Source organism: Triturus cristatus, chromosome 7, assembly GCF_964204655.1.
Source record: "Triturus cristatus chromosome 7, aTriCri1.1, whole genome shotgun sequence".
Lineage (NCBI taxonomy): Eukaryota > Metazoa > Chordata > Amphibia > Caudata > Salamandridae > Triturus > Triturus cristatus.
The window spans coordinates 783,667,658-783,681,738 of NC_140590.1; the positions used below are offsets into that span (position 1 = coordinate 783,667,658).

At 44.1% G+C, this 14,081-nt stretch overlaps 1 protein-coding gene and 1 long non-coding RNA gene across 4 annotated transcripts in view; one reads left to right on the forward strand and one right to left on the reverse strand.

Moving 5' to 3' along the window:
- Positions 1–14,081, forward strand: part of EBF1 (EBF transcription factor 1) — an 802,303-nt gene that overhangs the window by 657,296 nt on the left and 130,926 nt on the right. The gene's annotated exons all lie outside the window — the stretch shown is intronic.
- The window catches only part of LOC146810559 (uncharacterized), a 32,500-nt gene continuing 22,196 nt past the window's right edge, over positions 3,778–14,081 (reverse strand). Inside the window, exon 3 of the long non-coding RNA XR_014966611.1 lies at positions 3,778–3,903. This is a non-coding gene — a long non-coding RNA (uncharacterized LOC146810559). The remainder of the gene's footprint in view (positions 3,904–14,081) is intronic.

Here is a 14,081-nt window from a genome sequence, read left to right on the forward strand (position 1 = left end):
CACAGATCACGCCCGCCATGTTGTTTTTCTGTCCCCGTCCGGCGGAGCTGTCTCAATAGGCAGCCATTCCGCTGTGCGCCCTCTAGCGCCCCCACAAAACTAGAGCTTAAAATCTTTAGGCCCTTGACCATCCTGGCAAGAAGGACTGCATCATCCACGTATAATAAGTTGGCCACGGCCTTTGTCCCGACACATGGTACATCAGCCCCAGCATTTACCAACACATTTTCCAGTCCGTTGGTATAAAGCAGAAAGAGAATAGGGGCAAGTACACAACCTTGGCGTACTCCACGTTTAACTTTAAAGGATGGATTGCACTTCCCCGCATTCCCAAACCTCACAGAGGCTGGAAGATCTTGATGATGAAGTTCAAGGGGGGAAACCGACCCCTCCTCAAGGCCTTGGACACAAGAATAGTTCATAACTTGGAACTGTGAACACAATCAAATGCGCTTGACAGGTCCATAAATATAAGAAGAATAGGGGCACCTTTTGAAAATGTATATTTGGCCACAATAAGGTGTAAATGAATGAACTGCTCAATTGTCCCAAGGCCCTTTATAAAACTGTATTGTAACTGGGATAAAACTTTTCTCTCCTTTACCCAAGAAAGAAGTTATTCAAATATCAGCACCTAGAGTCAAGCACATTGCCATTTTTAAAAATAGGAATGACTATTGAATTAAGGAGCTCATTTTAAGTGGCCAATTGGGGCAGTCGGCCAGCAAAATGTCTGAAGGGCTGGAATAGTGCCAACCTCTATATACTGCCGTCCAGCATAGTTCTAGTTTTGCCTCGACTAGCAGTTTTATTCTCTGAAATGAGCTGCTTTGGTAGACTGTGACAGTAGGCCAGACATGGCTTCGGGACCTGCTGGCTAGTTGAACATTTTTAAAAAAGACAGGCCCTCAAAAGGGGTATCTGTCCGTTAAAAATATAACATTATATCTCTGGTGCCCTGGAATTTGTTTCACATTGCAGAGGGTCCAGTTTCAGATGTTTCCTATCCGGTAACCATTGTCTCGCATGGTGGTCCTGAAATGTAACAAAACCTCAGCAGACCTGGTATTGGAAGGACGGCCCTGATAGAGTGAGGCCTCTGATGCTAGGGCATGTTCGCGGGTGTTTATGCTACAGGATGGGTTTGTTTGATGTTGGAGGCAGTGCTTTAACTATTGATGCTTCTCGTCACACTATGCTTTTTGGAGGTAGAGAGATGTTTCCAGTGCTTAATTTGTTAAAAGAAAATAATAAGTGGTGATGCCCAAAGCTTTGCTCAGAAGCCTGCAACCAGTGCATTCGAAGGTCAGTGTGCCGAGTGCCAAGGCTATGTTGTTTCGAGGTCATCTCCTGCCTCTTTTTTCCACCACCAGACACTCCCTGCCCCTCTTATCTCACTCTTTCAGGTTCTTGTTCATCACTGCATTCTTTCTTTGTCTCAGTTTTTCGTATTTCTCTTCCTCCTCCTTTCCCCTTTTGTGTTTTTCTCTCACTTTCTGTGAGTTAATGTCTGTTGAAAAATAAGTGCCGGTCCCAAAAATGAGTGGCAGCAGGAACCATCTGCAACCACCGACTGAAATTAAGCACCCTGAAAATTAGGAGAGGGTCATTTACTTTGCTAACTACGGTATTTGAACATTTGGGGGAAAAGGGTGTGTTTTTGTTACTTTTGTCCTACTTTCGGCGAGCAGGGAGTGTTAAAGCACAGGCGTGTGCCTCACGAAAAGCATCCATACGCATAGGAGGATGGAGGCTATTGGTTGACACACAGACATGTAAAACTCACCAGTACATATCCTACCTTTTAAAATACACTGCACCCTGCCCTTGGGGAAGCCTAGGGCCTAAAGGGTGCCTTACATATAATAAAAGGGAAGGTTTGAGCCTTAAAGTGGGTGCTCTTGCCAGGTAGACATGGCAGTTTGAAGCTGCCCACAAAGGCTCTGCAATGGCAGGCCTGGGACGTGTTTGCTGGGTTACTCATGTGGGTGGCACAATCAATGCTGCAGACCCACTAGTAGCATTTGACTTACAGGCCTGGGCACACACAGTGCACTTTACTAAAGACTTACTAGTACATCAAATATACCAATCATGGAGAAGTCAATTACTATCAGACTTCAGACATAGAGCACTTGCACTTTAGCAAGCAGTTGTAAAGTGCTCAGAGTCCTAAAACCATCAAAAACGAAGTTCAGCACACATAAAAAAAACAGGAGGTCAGAAGCAAAAAGACAGGGGAAACTACGGCAAAGATGCCAGGTGTAACGCCAAAGATGCCAAACTGTTCACATGCTATTCCTGTGCAACTGGTTTTGAAAGGTAGAACATGGACTAAGGTGTTTCCTAAGCAATAGCTAGACATAAAGTGAAAAACCTGAGCCAGAAGGACATGCGGAAATGGATTCACTATTTTATGGTTTAAATCATTTAATTGGTTATCACTCAATATCTAATTGTAACTAAGAGACGGAATCCCAAAGGTAAATTCTGTAGTAAAGATATCTTTACAACTGAATTTACCTTTTCTACCCCAGCCAGGAATCCACAAAGGGATTCCTAGCAGGCGTACAAATATTTACGAGTGTGGATTTCTTTACCATGAGTACAGAGCAGTCAGCACTTGTAAATCCACACCCAAGGGAGAGGAATGGGTGCTCCAAAGCATGACTTGCCCTGAAAGTTTGGGAACGCCAATAAACATATGGTTGAGAGCAGTCTTAAACTCCTCAATATCCCCTTTCGGTCCTGGAAATGGTAGGAGAATGGGCTCCAGTGAAGGGCTGGAGTAACTCCTCTTTCAAGTGGGAAAAGGGACTGCATAACATTCACATTTGGCGGGGGTCTGGGGAAGGGCTTTCTCCAGTGAGAAAACTGTTTTCTCTGTGGAGAAAAAAAGAAAACGTGCATTACAAAGACCTTATTCCTTCCCCTCTGTGTGGCCTACTCTACTTAGAAGAACTTCATACAGGTGGAATCAGAGCCCTTGGGAATACTCACATAACATGTCTTTAAGTACGTATGGGAACCTCCGCCTGGTGTACTTCTGGCAGTGTTTGTCAATCCCTAAAAGTACTACATCCGCACGCAGATGTAAATTTGCTGGTACGGATTTACTGCTTATTTGTGCACCAGGCCCCAAGTGTATAACTTACTTTAGTAATACAGACAAGGAGTGACTAAACAACTCAGGTCACATGTGACTTGATCTCATGTACCTTTTGGATCATCTGAGTTTAACGACTGGTATGTAATGGAGCACTAGGTCCCACCAGTGATTGAAATGGTATGGGAAGAGTAGGAAAAGACCAATTAAGTAAAATAAAAAGCTCAGATTAACAAACGTATGACATATATCCTACACATGCATGTAGCCTCGCGTCTTTCTACTCCCTTCCACCTCAATGGGAAGTTCTGGCAGACCGAACTGTCCTAAGACAGGCATCAGAAATCCCAAAATATCCAAATCAAGAAACAAAATCAAGTGATGTGGGTATCATCTCCTGTATGGAGAGGACACGTTGATGAGCTCAGCAGAACCTACTTCCTGCCAAATGTACCAACCAATCTCAATGACAGCTTAACACAGAGCTTTTGTTGTTTGCTTTGAGATGTCAAATCTCCTTATTGCCTGGACAGAGGTGCGCACTACATGAAGGATATACACATGTGTAACACAAATTCAAAATCAAATGATTTGACATTTCTCACATGATTTTTAATGTAAATCTGGATGATTTCAATCAAAAAAATATTTCGTTATTACAAATTAGTACATTCATTTATACAAGTGTCAACCTTCTTATATGACACACAACTGAATTTTCATGTCATTAAAACAAACATAATTCAAACAACAGCCCAATGCATTTCGGGACTACGGTACCTTCGTCAGGGGCACATCTGTAAAAACACAAAGAAATCGTGTTTACATGTACAATAATGGAACGACCGCCCAATTCAAATGATCTCTTATTGAATTATACCTTAAGAAACCCAAAGACACTTTCTTCCTTGTGTCTTATTTATTGAGTTTTATATAGCGTAGGCTAGAGTTATCAGAGCACTTTACATGAGGAAGAAACATTGTTTCGGAACATGGTTACAAAGTTACATCAGTTACTGGAGCGTAGTTACAGGAATTACATGAGTACAAGAGCATTGCATAAACATGAGGTAAAAAAAAATAGGCAAGGGGAGAGAAGATTAGGGGAGAGAGGGAAGGAATATGGGAGGTATACAGAGAATAATGAAGAGAAGAGGAGGGGGAGGGTGTCGGAGGCACAACGGTGAGACGAGGAAAAACTGTGTCCGATGTCCGCTGGGTAGGTGACAGCCGAGGGGTGAACCAGAGCCAAACTCCTCTTATAGCTGCGTGGGACAGCTCCACCAGTCATCGGCCAAAGGTTGCTCGGCACCGCAGTACATACAGAAAGGTTATAGTTTCCAGCTAGGGGGACATAGTCCAAAAGTTCAATCGAGCGCGCCGGTCACGGTGTATGGTGCTGTGCTCCCAGCGGTTATGGGATCAAAAACCCAGTCCTCCGCTGTGTGAGACTCCCTTGTCGCTGTGGACTCTCTCAAAGGGGTCTCTGAGACTCCAGGGCATAAATGCTGGATTCCTCCCCAACAAGGGGAGAAGGAGTACTTCGGAAAGGGGCCCACTCATGGTGGTCATTATTAGAAAATTGGTGTGTCAGATGTCCCTAGAGGCGGCCATCTTAGGGTCAGGCATTGGGCACAGCTCAGAACACTCCTCGCGTCTGGTCTTCAAACTGCTCCTCTGCGGTCCCAGAGGCCTCCCGCTTGCGACTTCCCTCTTATCTGGAGCATCCTGGGCCTCTGCTACTGAGGTTTGCCCACTTTGGAGGTGCAACCGCCATTTTAGGATCAGGCGCGCCGCAGGATTCCACATCCGCTCCATGCCTGGTGCTGCCTCCTTGTCTATGCCTCACCGGCCTTGGGGAGCGCAGGTAGGTGCACAACAGCCCAGGAAAGAGCTGCCCCCGGTCCCAGGATGCTTGTTTCCGGTCCAGGGAAGACATGGTTTGGCAGTTCGGGCTGGACTGTTCCCATGAGGCACAGGGTCAGACTGACTTGCATATGGCCATGTCTGAACTGGGGTGGTGGAGTGAGCTAAAGAATGATGATGGATTAAACCCAGATCGTTTGACTGGGGGTGAGTGTTTGATTTGCTCAAACGCTCCGTCCATCATCCCCTTTGGTACCAAATGTTGAAAACGAACCAGTGATGAAACCGATTACTAAAAAAAATAAGAATAAGACAGACATCTGGCTAACCAATCTGTGAAACACCTCTTAATACACACACCAATTAGATCAGCATGACATACCTTCAAATCTAGTAGAAACCAGGATTTGACTGCCAAGAAAAATAAAAGTCCAACCATTACCAAAGTGAATCAAGTTAAAAAGTTGAATTTGTGTTAAATATGAGTATATCCTTCTTGTAGTGCACACCTCTGTACAGCTGGCCGATTGGCTGCTGGCCCCAGTTTTTCTTGTAATCACAGTGTGAGGTAAACACTAAGAGAGGTACAGCACACAGATAAAAAAACACGTTTATCACGGGTTGTATCAGAATTATTTAGGAGTGCATAGTCTACACCAAATTCCTAAATCTCCTTATTGGACATGCTCCCTACCATACAGAACTAAAAAATGAGAATTCAAATCACAGCGTTTGATACGGGGATGGCCAAATGCTATTGGATGTCCCCCAGAGCACCTAAATATGAAACCTGGAGGAAGGATCTACTCGAACGGACTGTAGCTGATGAACAACCTTTAAAGAATACTAGAATAGATGAAAAATGTACAAACGTTCCAGCTGATTGGGCCTAAATGTTATCAAAACTGATAAATCCACCAAATAAATAGCCCACTTTGAATCTAGAAGTAGAGCACATACAGAAGGAATTATATGAAAATGTATTGTGCTGGGAAGAAGATTCGTGATATGGCAGGTGGTGGTTATGACAGATATACTTGAAATGTGAAGGGCGAGTATAAACGTATATGTATGCAGGTGAATAGGAAGATTAAGGTTTTGGGCATTGGTGTGTTGATACTAATGTGCTGTTTTTTCCTTTTTGCTTTTGTTTGTTTTGCTCATCAAAAGCAATAAAGTTTATTTGAAAAAATAAGAGATATCACATCTCACGCCGTATTTATCATATATGCGTAACTTCAAAATGTAAAAAATAGCATGCAGGACTCATATTTACAAGGTTGTAGGATCATGATTTCTCACAACATATAGACCACTGAACATTGAATCACCTGAAACCCCCAATGCCACATGCATCAAAAAACAATCTGTGAACTCATGGCTTGCCTTTCAATGTCCTCCTGGCACCTCTGTCCTTCTGGTCTCTTTAAGGAGCCTCCCTAGAGCAGAAACAGAACAATCGCTCTTACGCAAATCCTGTAGTGTCCCTGTCAAAGATGAACTCACCCCGCTCGAATACGAGACAAAAGGCAAACCATAACTTACCTGAAGCAGAAGATGAGAACTAGAGACAAAAGTAATCTGCAACAGCATTATAATCCTTGGCACAAACACGTGACACAACATAACATGGCACATTTGCACCCTATCAAATCTACCTAAAGGGATGGATGGGTGGGGAAAAGAGATTTTGAACTTCTGAAACACTTCAGGCCTCGTGGCAACTGCAGGGGCGGTGATCACAGAGAGGGAAAACAGGCACAAAGAGTCTGAGCCCCTCCTCGACGCCCCTTTTGACTGTGTTGGCCAGGGGCCACGCTGACCGCCAACTCAAGCCGCCACGAAAAATCCCCAGAGCTCTAGACCCATGCAAGCGAAGACTTCTGGGTGGGCCCAATGTAGGGGCATCACCTGTTGGCCAGCCATCTTGCCACACCTGGCCATGCCGCACCCTCCATCACGTCGGCTCTCTCTATTCTGGAGAGAGCTGAGGTTATGGAGGGTGCAGCAAGGCCTTGGAAAGAGCCCTGAAATATTCCTTTGAACATTCCTTTGTTTGACTTCTGCGCCTCTTAGATCCCTTGAGCAGCCTCAGAGTGTGAAAAACATTCCTCTGGCACCTTATATTTGACCCTTGATTTAGTAGTGGCCACAGTGAGGCATCAGATCACCTCGCAATGAGTTCTCATTTTCCTTGCAGATCCTGATGACTCTGCGGGGTCATGGATCAAAGATCAGGAAGATATGAACCTAGACCCGTTCGTTGTATTATTAGTTTTGCATGCTGCTGCTCTTATTACACCTCTAATTACAGTTCTGTTTGTGGTGGAGTGTCAAGCTCGGCCAGGAGGGTGCCCTCACCCTTGGGATTACATAGTTGGCCTTTTTTCGGCACATTCAAAACTTCACTTGTACCGGAGGTTGCGTCATTTAAGACCTCAGACATCAGGGATCTCCGGATTATTGCTTCCCCACGGAACATAGCTACAGATATTCTAAAATAGGCGCTCCTTGCAGATTTCTCCAAGTGTTTTTTTTTTATTCTAGGAGTGACAGTGAGGTAACAGGGCCTTCCTAGCATTTGATCGAACAGTCAGCATTGACCACTGCACTGGTTTAACATATTTATCTAATCAAACCACTACTTGCATCATCGTCTTAATAGGGCCTGTAAATACCTCTTTTGCCCCTTCCATTGGATTTATTGAGGTCTTTGTACATTGCATAGTGTGTTGCAGACCTTATTGTCGCTATGTCAGCCTCCCACAGTTAGCCTCATGTGGCCTAAGTTTATGCTCCTCAGAATCACCTGCCTATGAAGATTTGGGGGTGAAGAAATATTTTCTGTTTTTGGGACCATGCTACTGTTTCCCTTAGGTGCATGATGGGAAACAAGCCCTCATACTCTGCACTTCAAGAAAATGTTTTGGGTGCCACTTGCTTCTCTCATTAGTATTGCATTGCTCCTCTCTGGGCTATCGTCACCCCACAGTGCGGTTAGGTACCAGATATAATTGGCCCTGCCTCCCCCTTCCAGTCAGGTGTGGTCTCGCCTGAGTCTTTAGGGTGCTACAGCCTGAGCTAGAAAGATCCTCATGTTGATGGTTCCAACAGGAAGCTTTTTTCTACTTTCTCCCCTGACTCAGGTCACAAGCGGCTAGCTCCTTTCTGAAGCTTCGGAGACACTACCATTAACTGAACAGGAGGTTGCAGGCAGAGAGAGTGGCACACCAGTCAACAAATTTTGCATAAGGTAATACCATTGGATGAAGCCCTTAAAACTAAATTTGCAAAGTAGGAGAATTATTCCAATAGTCAAAAACTAAATATTCATAAATACATTCTGCACCCCATCTCTCCAGGCCATTGAATCCAGCCTTACTAGGGAGAGCAAAATGAGGTCCGATTTAGGGGCCAATACACAGTCACACATTCTCTACCCTATGACTCCATCCATGTTTAAATGAGGCTATATGCTTCTAGCAGTCGCAATGCATGCATACGAAGCAATTCCATCTAGGCAGAGCGTGGGTTCTAATCGCATTGTACAACTCATATAAAATCTCTCATAAAACAGTGCTTGGAATGTATAAAAGAAATATTCTCAATATAATTTTAGGAGGTTATAAAATAAGACTTGTGTAAATTATAGCACTTTCTATTCTATGCAGTGATGCATGGGTATTTTGTAGTGAGGTGTAATTTAGTGAGCCTATCGCTGACCATAGGATTTGATGTAGGCGTTTATGGGGTCTCCTCCGTGCCTAGAATTAAATGAATGTAAAGTGTGCCATATAAATACTCTGTTTTTAGCCCTCTCCTTTTCTCTCACTTTCCCTCTTTGCTGTGTTTTGATTTTCTTCCAAGAGCTGAGACACTAAGATCTATTTTATGGGGGAACTGATCTTCGATAGGTGTGAGTGATCTATGAGTGTAGACTCTTTCATTGGTGTAACTGTACTTGTTTACGTCAAGCCTACCAGACAGCACAGCTGTATTGTTCCTAAAAACATCTTAGGGACATTCTGGAAGCTGACCCATGAATGCAGTGCCCACTTTGCTTACCAATAGCCTTGTGGTTTATAGATCACATTTGCTTGCTTTCTGTTTGTTAGCTTTATTTGTTTTAAGTGGCCCAGCATGTCTTTGTCCCTCCTGTAGAGCATAGACCGTTTACTATATTCTTCCATGAGTTCTCACTTTCTGTAAATAGGCCTTTAAATTGTGTTCTTATCTTGTCACATTTGCCTTGCTTTCCAAGGCAGAGGTCAAATCTCAGGCTCTCTCTTCCGAGGGAGCTTGGTGTTTACTTTCTCTGACTTCAACATGAGAGGATTTAACTGACAATCTGTAGGTGTGAAAGGAAAAGCTTTTTTCTTGCACACAACAACATTTAAATGTCGAAAAATGAACCATGCAGTTAGTATTAGGTAAGCACAAATGAAGCATATTTTATTTGTATTTCTGAAGTGTGGTAGAAACATATATTTCAATACAATCAAATTAGGTGATGCCATTTCCACACATTAACATTTGTGCACTGTATAGTTTTATCAGTGAAACAGTATCTCTGTGGAAATATAAAAGTAATTTCAATTGAAAATATGTTGTCTGTAAAGGCAATGTACTACCACACCATGCATACTTCATTCTCCATCACTCCACTCTATGCCTTCCACTCTATGACATTCTACACCACTCTATGCCACTACACTCTACAACGCTCTACAACATTCCACTCTATGACATTCTATGCCAATTTACTGTACGACACTCTACACCACTGTATGCCACTCTATTCCACTCTATGCCACTCTAATCCATTCTACACCAATCCACTCTTCGACACTCTACTCTATAACCCTCTATGACACTGTACTCCACTTTACACCATTCTACGCCACTCTACTCCATTCCATTCCACTCAACGACACTCCACTCCACTGCACTCTATGATACTCCACTCTATCCGCACCACTCCACTCTTCGCTATTCCACTCTATGCTATGCCACTCCACTCTACTCTGCACTGCTCAACTCTGCTCTGTGGGATTCCACTCTAAGCCACTTAACCCTACGCCATTCCACTCTAAGACACTCCGCTCCTCAACACTTCACTCCATCCCAATCCACTCTACAACATTCCACTCTTGGACATTCCTCTATGACTCTCCTCTCCACCGCACTCCACTCTACAACACTCTATATACCTCCACTCTACTCCCCTCCGCTCTATGCCCCCTTCTCTACGACATACCACTCTACGACATTCCACTCTATGCCCCTTAACAGTACGACACTCCATTCTACGACCCTGCACTCCACAACCACAGCCTATGCTACTCCACTTTATGTCGCTCCACTCTACAACATTCTACTCTACGCCCTCAACTCTACGACACTCAATACAACTCTATGCCACCCTACTCTACTCTACTCCACTTTATGCCCCTCCACTCTCCTCCTTGTCACCCTACTCTACTCCACTCTATTCTATGCCACTCTACTCCACGCCACTCTATGCCACTCTACCCCATTGTACTCCAGTATAGACTCACCTCTCTACGACCATCCACTCAACAACACTCCACTTTACTCTTTGACACTACACTCTACAACACTCTACAGAAATCTACTCTTCGTCACTCCACTCTACGACACTCCACTATACAACACTCTACTCCATTCTGTGCCACTCCACGCCTCTTTACTAGACTCAACAACACTCTACTCCACTCTATACCATTCCACTCTACCACACTCTATTCCACTATGTCACTCCACTCCCCTCCACTTTACTCCACTCATCTCCCTTTATGCCACTCCGCACCACTTTATTTCACTCTACTCTATGCCAGTCCATACCACTCTATTACACACTATTCACTCTATGACACTCTGCTGTATGCCACCCAACTCTAAAACACTCTATGCTTCTCCACTCTACACCACTCCACAATACTCTACTCCATGACACTCCACAACCCTTACCTCTATGACCCTCTGCGCCACTCTACTCAACTCTACTCCATCAATGCCATCCCGCTGTATGACCTGCCACTTCCATCCACTCTCCTCTATGCCACTACATTTTTTGGCATGCTGAACAGTAGCAATGGTGGTGTACAACATGGCTAATCAGATTGGCAAAGCCAATAGCTCTTGCGTAGGCAAGACCTATTGACTTTGCAGATGCTTTTTTGGTATTGCCATAATGTCCATCTAGTGATACTGGAGTAAATATTCATTGTTAAGACTTATCACTCTTCTTGGATTGTGACCCTGTGTTGATAGTGTTGGCTTATCCTTCTTGCATTGGTATTGAATTGAGGTCTAAGTGTATGTCAGTCACCAGGTCACTGATGCTCAAGTAAGTTGTTAGAGTACGGCTATCACTGTTTGGTGTAACAGTGAATCGTTAGTGTTGGCTTATCGTTCTTACATTGGTATAGTATCAAGTTATTATTAGTGTATGTTAGACATTCAAGTGCCTGAGTGTTTGAGAGACCTTCTGATTTCCAACTGGTTTTCAAGCAACTTGTTAGGCAGATGGCTGTGTCACTATTGCAGAAGACAGATGTTAGGATTGACTGATCCAATGTCACTGTTGTTTTTTTGGTAAAGTCTTTTTATCAGTGTTTGAACAATATGGATACCTTGGACACAGTCTCAGAACCCCTGTCGTGCACCCTGTAGGGCCAACTAGTACAATGTCTATACATGCATAAACATACCATGACATTTTCTACTTCATGATAACATATCCCGTTACATCCCCTCCTTCCCAGGTTCCCTCCTATAATGTCTCTCAGAGATCTGGATCCTCCATGGGCACAGTACTTTCTCGAACTTCCGTTGCCAACCGTTACACCAATTTTTGAGCCCTCATGCAACAGCCTCGACTGGACTCCCATGTTTGCAGTGTCTGTGGATTTCATGCCCTCGCTGACTAATGATGTCTTGCCTTGCCACCATCACTGTTTTGCAAAAGAGGAAGGAGTAGCGGTCCAGGGTCTGGGTCTGATTGCCCAGGGTGATTAGCTGCGGGGTGAGCTCCAGGACTCCTGACAGCTGGTGACGTACTTTCCTCCCATATGTTGGTATCCTGGGGCACCCCCAAATCGTGGGCAGCAGTGTGCCTCTTTCAGCATCTCCTACTGCAGTGGTTTTTGTTCACCCTTCCCATATGGAACAGTCTTGTCATAGAGAAGTAGGCTCTATGGCATATCTTTAGTTGAATTAATTAGAATCCAGCCCATATGGCATGCATCCCCCCGATTGTCATCTTCCAGCCTGCCTAACTTTCTCTCCCATTTTTCCCAGAGCCTGTCTAGGGGAGGAAGGTTGTTGCAAAGAAGGGTGGAATAGAGGCGGGACACTGTGTGGCTGGTCAGGGGGGCTCCCAGAACCCTGTACTCCAGAGGTGATTTGTCTGGGCCCTCTTGTAATGCCTCCACATGATCTCTCAGGTGGACTCTCATCTGCTGCTATGTAAGGTACTGGCCCACAACATCTCGCATTCCCAATGCAGTTCCTCAAATTGTATCATCTTCTGTCCGCGCCAGATGTCCCCCGCTTAAGAGATTCCCAGTAGGACCCTTTTTTTTATATTGACCTCTATAGCCTTCAGTTACTTCAGGACCTCAGAGTCCCAGAGCAGAGTTTCTAGTCAGCTTGCCCTTCCATCCTAGGGCCTTGGTTGTTGTGTGCCGTGTTTTAGTGGCAACGGCTGTGGAGGCTGGTAGAAGTGTTATCTGGTTCTCCTCATACAGTCGTCGTATATACCCCTCCAGTTCCCTATCCTACCTGTCAGCAATCACCGAGGGCTCCTGCTGGAACTGTCACCATTGTTGGAGAGAGATTTCAATTTTCTTGGTACTATCACTGGAGTTCGAGTGAAATGTTAGCATATGCTGATTCCTGTGCTGTCATTGTTGGAGAGAAATAAAAGAGTTGTCTGACCAATCTGACACCATTGATGAAGGCAAATAGTACAATACTTCACTCAGTCCATTACTGAAGGTGACAGGACAGATTAGTGTATGCCCAGGTCTGTGTTTCTATAGTTTTCAAGAAATTTGAACATTATCTGTTAATCTGTTACCCGTTGAAGAGAGCTATTAGCACTGTCGGATATCTGTTACATATTGATGCCTCTCTGATCATGCCAGGGCTCATACCATAGTAGTGTTTGAATACTTGCAATCCCCTTATGTTGCCACGTTTCCTCAGATCTACATACTGGGGCTGAAGATAGTGGTAAGCAATAGTTCCAGGGCTAGAATGCCCTTTTGAGTCTGTGCGTGCAAAGCTACTAACTTGCATGTTTTAAGGGTTTTCAATAAGTCTTCTCTAATCTTTCCCAATACTGAGAAATTTCAGAAATATACTCCTAACAATGGCAGACATAAACTTTCTTCCGGAGTTGGGAAAAAAGTGGTTGGAGGGAAAGTGAACTTGCAAACACTCACATTTTCGCATGAGCAAATCTACACATGCATATTTGCTCATGCTAAAATGCAGTTCACAAATATTTTCTAAGAGTACTATTCCCTGTCCTACTTCTGTAAATTCTTGGGAATTCACGAAAGCCGTATAGCTGCACTTAATGCAAGGACATATACCATGGGTGCACTTTTGAGACTTTCTTTAATAATTGGGCCCCTAATTTGGCCTTTTGCGTTTATTACAATTCTGTCTCTTTCTCTGTATTGGCTGGTTTCACTATGAGTGGCAGCATTCTGCTCTTTCACAATGAGCATATAGGCAGACAAAGTAGTTTTGTTCAGTGCCAGTAACTACTGTGGCAGTGTGTGCTTTTTGAGACCAAAAAAAATGTTTTGCTTTTGCCAATCTTTGTTATAATGGTGAGGGCCTGGCAGCTCCCACATCCCTGCCTTTATTACCGGTGGTGGAGTGAGGTAATAATGTAGGCCCATCGTGCGGTCTCCAGAAGTTGAGAGAGTGTTTTTAGCATAAGCCACTTACTATGTCACTCCAGTTGGAATGAGTTATGGGGTGTAGCCCATTGTATTGCGAGAGGTTGTGAGTGAGTTGTTAGTGTAAGCAAGTTGGAATGAATTACTAATGTAGGCCTATCACATTGTCG